Source organism: Rhea americana, unplaced genomic scaffold, assembly GCF_003343005.1.
Source record: "Rhea americana isolate MKP2758 unplaced genomic scaffold, rheAme1 scaffold_268, whole genome shotgun sequence".
Classification (NCBI taxonomy): domain Eukaryota; kingdom Metazoa; phylum Chordata; class Aves; order Rheiformes; family Rheidae; genus Rhea; species Rhea americana.
Window position 1 is genome coordinate 215,607 of NW_028186388.1, and position 6,825 is coordinate 222,431.

Below are 6,825 nucleotides of genomic sequence, written 5' to 3' on the forward strand. Positions count from 1 at the left end.
GGCCGCTCGGGCAGGCGGCGTTGCGCGGGGCGGCCCCGAGCCCCGCAGCGCTCCGCTCCCTTGTCCCGTTCCGGCGGGGCCTCGGCGCCTGCTGGGTTTCTGCAGAGACTCATCTTAGACCCTAAGGTGTTCACGCCCGAAAACCCGCTCGTTCTGTCGCTCTTGAAGGAAAAGACGATTATTTCCACCAGTTTCGGCCCATTCCCTACCACCGTTGCCCCCGATCCTGCACCACCGTTGCCCCCGATCCTGCCGCGTACTCGTGCTAACGCGCTGAGCGCACCCAGATAGTTCGTGCTTGTGCACAGGTTAGGGTCCAGTGGTACAAAAAAATGTATTATCACTTCAGAAAGCAATAAAGAGAGGGAAAGCTGTCGTGTCTGCGGTATTCCTGATGACCAGCTTGCTAAGCTCTAAGGGTCGCATCAGTGGGTTCACTTATTTCTGAGAAAGTTTTCCTCAGTCCATTTTATCTCTTATCAGGCACCTTTTTTAACATTTACACACTTTTTTTTTTTCATTTTTACTCTTAAAATATTTTCAAATGATATTCCAGCAAGATGCCATATACATATACAGCTTCCTTCAGCCTTTCCTCATAAACCAATCCTTGAACTTTTCAGTGTTTTCCCAGCATTGAGCATCCCCGAAATAACATGGCATATTGGGAGCTGTCTCACCAGAGTGGTATTTCATAGGACTGTTTCCTCTTACATTTACTTTTCTAGATATAACAATCTTTTGCTTTTATTAACATGCCCAAATTATCCTTAATACGAACAAGAATCCATTGGGGCATTTCTCCTGTTTGATAAGCAAAAGTCGGGAAGATAGTTAAGCCAATCAGTGAGTCTGAACTGTTTAAAGAAATCAATATCAAAGCTGTTAACGAAGCTCCTGATACATTGCTAATGAAAATGGCAGGTGTTTTCCTGTAAACATTATGTTGAGGTAACTCCTGGGGCGTGATTTGGAAGAGAATATTGCTTTACAAACTACTTCAGGAAGAGGACTATAGGACAGATGCCTATATAATGGGCAAACTTCAAGCTGTGACTCAATACCCAATATGAACTAAAGTTTTTCTTTACTTCTTGAGTGAGTGTAGATGTTTGGCACAGAGCTCATAAACCACACGTGGAATATGTGTGACTGCGCTGAAAGTGACCTTCACAAGATACGTCTTTGCTGAGATTTGAGAGGAATCCTTGAGCACTTGAGTCTATAYGAGTGCATTTCAAATTCTTTAGTAGTCACCTTTACTGGAAGCTCTTCCACAAAGGATGTCAAGGGCAATACGATGAGGAAGACTTGACTGTGTATCCTCATTCATTCTCTTCCTTAGCTTTTCTTGTAACAATGTACAAARTAGAACTTTTGCCTCTTTCAGAGAACTCAAATTAAGAACTGATGAGTCACTAACGTAGCTTTTTGCTTTGAATATTTGTTTTTGTTTGCTTCTTAACTTTGATTCCATTTCTCTAAGACAGTTTATTGCTTGGGTAAAGCTTGCTCAAAGTGCTTTACTTGTGAGTCTGCCACGTGACATYGAGAACCTCTGCTGCAGAAATAACCACCGTTTTAGAGACTGCCACCCAAGGTGTGCAGCTCAGGGTGCACAGGGGCATGGCCAAAACAGAGAGGATCCTTCCCACCAAAACATACCCACCATCAGCAACACGGGTTGTAGCAACAGACCATCATGTTAGTTGTTTAAAAAGCTAGGAAAAATGTCAAGTGCTAACACAAATGAGGCAGTTAAGTGTAGAGGTTGCTGTAAATTTGCAGCAGACTTGTYTGTGTAAGCTGCTAGTCTCTGTCTCCAGCAGAGAAAGAGCCAGCGGCGTATCCCCCCGTCTATTCAAGTTCCTCTCTCAGAGCTCTGTTTTATTCTGCAAATATAAAAATCAAAAGGTAACACAACTACTCCCTTAACTAAAGCCAGCTGCTGCATTCTTCCGCGCTGCTCCCAGACCGCAGGCAGGGCTCTCAGGCTGCCTTCTCCCCAGCTAAACGCTCTCTCTGACCGTAATAGGAATTGTCCTTTTCGGGAACCCACAAGGCCTGGCCCCTAAAAGGGGAAGGCCACTTTATTCATCTTTGCTCTGGCAAAATAATTTTATACAACACCAAATTAAAGAGCTGAGCTAACAATGCTGACAACAGAGAGGGTTTTAAATGATCCCTGTAGGCAAAGTTCAAGATGGAAATTGCAGACTTTTGTCTAGATTTCACTCAGATCTTGTCCGGCAGAGCAAGTCACCATGCAGGGCCTCTGAGGCTCACGGGAGGAAAGTCGAGGTTCTGCAGGAGTTCCCCTACTGAAGAACATGGGCTGAACTCACGTCACTTCTGTAATATCCAGATGGTCATCTACCAGGTGGCAGATGATGCTGACATCTAACTGTACTTAGCCACACAGGAGCTCCCCTTTTCATCCTCAGGAAGCTGAAGTAACATTTGCCTTTCTGGCAGAGCTGCTGGGACACAGAGTTGGATCTATCTGTACAACCACAAAGGACTCTGATACTAAACATTCCTATAACCCCTTATAACATTGTTGTCATAACTGAACAGTGCTTTTTAACATGTAGCTAACAATTCTTTCTGTTCCTATGATCCATTCAAAATAACCAACGCATTGCTCAGCCTGAAAACCTGAATCGGACACTTAGTTTCGTTTTCAGGAATTAACTTGAATAAATTTGAATGTAAAAAAAATCTGCTGAGAACAGAAAACATTTCTTCTGAACTGAGCAGGGAAAATGAAATTAGCAGTGGATGACAGTCTGTTTGCTGAGTTACCTATCCATCAGGGTATTTKTGTAACTCACTGCAATAACCCCAGCTGAAAACATCACTCCTTTACCTACTGTTTCCCTTCCCTCACCTGTTTATTAGGGTGCTGCTTGAGCAAAGAACTGGACCTCTCAGCAGCTCTGTTAAATTCAGTAAGTCTATCCACATGGATCTGCAGAATTTCAGCCTATTTCCATAACCATAAAGAATGCAAACATTCTTGAGGAAAGGCTCTTGCWTATAAAAGTGTGTTCTGTATGTATGTATGTGTGTGTGTATGTTCATCACTGTGTTAGTGAAAGAGGAAGAGCAAGGCAGGAGAGGAAGGCTCCATACTCTGCAGAGGCAGTGGGTGGCACTCTTTGCACAGCRCAAAGACCATGCATGGAGCTTTCCAGTTGTAGCTATTATAGCTACAGACGTGTTTTTCTAAATATTTCTTTAACAGGAAGCTTGTTCTCTAACCACTGACAGCACTATGTTCCAAATCCTGGTGCTTATTGCATGGTTTTCTGCTTACATATTCCTATTATTTGGTGTCACTCAGCCTGCAAACACTTTATTAAAAAGGAAACCTGTCCTAGCTGCATACAAATAGTTCTATTGCTGGCAGACTGCAATAAGGCTCAGGCATCCAGCTCCCCTCTCACAGCCATTCGGGGGAAAAATAAATTTGTTGTAAATACAGACTATGGAGCTAGAATCCAGGTCTACAGAAATGTGTTTTATTAAATATTTTACTTTAATATTTTATTTATGCATTTTAAACATTTATACTTCATTCTATCGGAACAATTTTTAGTGTGTCTATTTTAGCATGGACAAGTATTTAAAGTGTTMTTTTCCTGATTCATTTCTATAAACAGGGGAGCCACTCAGATGGGACTGTGGTGTCCGATACAACAGCAAGGATTTAATCAACCTCTGGTCTACTTAAAAAGAAGACTGGGAAAGTATAAAAAGCAGCTCTGTGTGACCAGAAGGTCTGCAGATGAGAACTCTTGCGTAAAGAGAATAAAGTAAAGATTTAAGGCCTTGTTACTGAAAGTATCTTGCCAATGCCCTCCTCCTGTTTAAAGCTGGATTCAATTTGACCACACCAGCTGTTTTGAAGAACAGAAACTAAGAGCTGCATTAATTTCTGTGGGACATTTCCCCATAGTCTCTCTGAGCTTGAAGGGGTAGTTTCAGCATCAAGATGCCTTACATATTTAAGGAAGTAAATTCAGAAAGTTCTCTCTCTATGTGTCAGTGTTTCTGGGGGGAAAAGGGAGGGGCAGAAATTACTGCTTTTTTAGTGGGTTTAAGCTTAGCTTTCCCACAACAAATGATTTTTGCTGTCAGCCTGCAACTAAGTTTTGACCTTTTTTTTTTTTTTTTTTTTTCCTGGAAATTACTTTCTCAGCCTGGGGCTACTGGCCAAGAAAGCGCTGCCATTAGTCTCAGAAGTCCTACCCACTAACTTCCTAAACATCACTGTTTCACTGAAATGTAGCACTTGCTTCAGGAGCTCAAGAGCTCGCCAAATAGCACAGTACATGCACCAGTCCTAGGAAGGCCTTRCCAAAGGAGAATGAACCCCTTGAACCTGATTCTTAAGTGTAAGTGTTAAGTCACGGCCAAGCCGTAGCAATGAAGTGTTGTGCACGCAGGTCTTGCTAGCAGAGGGATGCTGAGATCAGAAAGCACAGACTTATTGGCAGAAATCGCTAGGCTCCATGAAGAGAGCAAACATGAGCATGAGAAACCAGCCTACATTTGTGCCTGTGGTACATGCTCAAGGTCCACAGCCTGGAACTGCAGCAGAGCCCACGGCAGCCTATTTGCCTTGAAAGGATTATGGGTGCCTGCACTCAGATGACCCCTGGAAAGGAATCCAAGTAACAGGGAGGTAAAGTCCTTAAAAAGAGCTGCATTGCTAGACATGGGCATGTTCTCTCTCTTTCCTTTAGACATTTTTTGTACTATTATTTCAGTCCTGACCACAAGAAGAAAAATCACTTTTTCAATACCCTTTTCAGCTAGCTAGTCCTTGACTTATGTCCTCAACAACTGTACATTAACATAAGGAAACAGCAGGCAGAATTTCTGTATTTACTTCTGTCATACTGAGCATTGTGTGGGGGAAAGAAAAAGTAGATCTCTTGTTTCAGGGATTTTTTAAAGCTTAACATGCATTTATGGTGATGTTGCCCTGAGATTTAACTGTGAGTTTTAAAAGAAGCAATGCACTGCAGCCCTGTGCTATAAAGACCAGATTGCCCTTCAGGCAGTTTTCTGCTGGGAAAAATCCCTTCCGTCACAGAAAACCCCTCCTGCCAGATGTCCTGAGCTGTGTGTTTATTCAGACCAGGTATAATGTAGTTAGAGGTGCTTTTCCAGCTGACAGGTAACTCGAAGAAACATTATACAGGAAGAACAGAATGTAAATTTGAACATGAGCAACAACAGTAAATGACTGACAAGATCATAGCCTAGGAACACTATTTTCATAGAATTTGCCCTGGAACTAAAAGGGTGAAATATGAATTGGCCACACAAAGACTCATTTGCATTTGGTGCTTTCAGTGCAAGTAGAATAAACAACCCAATTAAGCTACCAAAGTGATCCCAATGTGCCCTTCCATGAGATGTTTCAGCACTAGCAAATGCAAATTTCCACAGGGAGGTAGCATGGTCCAAGAGAGGAGAGAACTGTCCTGTCCCTGATTCCTCTTGAGCCTTGGGCTAATCATGTCTTTTTTTCCCCCTAAATATCCCTGGTTTGTACAATAGGGGATAACAGTTAGCTTCATCTCTGAGGCAATGAAAGGATTACATGGGTCATATCTCTTTCACCTATTTCAGAGCTAAGCATTATTTTTCACAGACAGGATATCAAACTCAGAGAGCAGGTGAATAGCTCTGGATTACACACCAGCTCAGTGTCAGAGTGAACTGAACGCGAGAGTGCCAACCCAGGGCCCATGCCTAGCCTCTTGTGGTCTCATTGCAAAGTATAAATTCAATAAATTAGTTCTGGTTTACACCAGTGAAGAGATGACAATATGGGAAGTCAAATACAAAGTACATTCATGCATTTATGCCAAAAATCCCTTGGATTTCTCAGACATTGCTCCTCCAGCTTGATGCTTGTTATATGCACCCACTTGAACACGAGCTGAAGGTATTATCCAGGCATTTTCCCTTGRTTCCATTGTACTCTGAAAATCAGGGTAATCTCTGCTCTTTGGGAAAGAGGAATTCAGGAACTGCCATGCCAGAACAGCCCAATAGCCTGGCTGGTTCATAGTCCCTTTTCTAGTAGTCAACAGCAGTGGAATTTTTCTAGGAGTGGTGTAAGAAACCCCATAACAACCTGCCAACCAGCAGATGACTTCCCTCAAATACTGAACAGTTAGAGCTGGATCTCTGAGGGTTTCATGTGCCACTTACTGTGTGGGGGTGAGAGCTGCAAAAAAGGTACCTCCAACTGGAGAACCATAGTCCTTTTACTTCTAAAACAAATTATTGCAACTCCTTCTACAGAAGATGAGAATTAACTACAACTAACAAATTATGTTACTGCCACCTGCAAGGACAGAGCCGTTTTTGGTTGCTCATTGCAGTGTCCGGCTGCGACTGGACAGGGTGCGGGAGAGGCTCTTCATCTGGAAAACCAGGAAACGGCTACAGAAATGAGGAGTCTCTCCTGTCCTCCCGGCTCCTGAGGTCTCTATAATCAAATTCAGCGGGTGCTGAATTAATTTTTTTTGCCGTTTTTGTGCAGTTTTGTGCAGTTTGTGCAGCTCCTGCTCTTTGGGCTCCCCAGGACGCATCGCTGTGCTCCTCCACTGTCTTTCGCTCCGCGCTCAGCCGAAGCTGGGGTGGTTTTTCCCCTCCTCCCGCTCTCGCTCCCTCTGATGATTCCCCACCACCCTTTCACCGGGCTCCGGCGCTGGGCCGGGTCCGCTGCCCGGGGCTGCGGGCTTCCCCAGCGCCAGGAGCGCCGGCCCTGCCCTGCGCCCCTCCGTGCGCTTCCCCGCG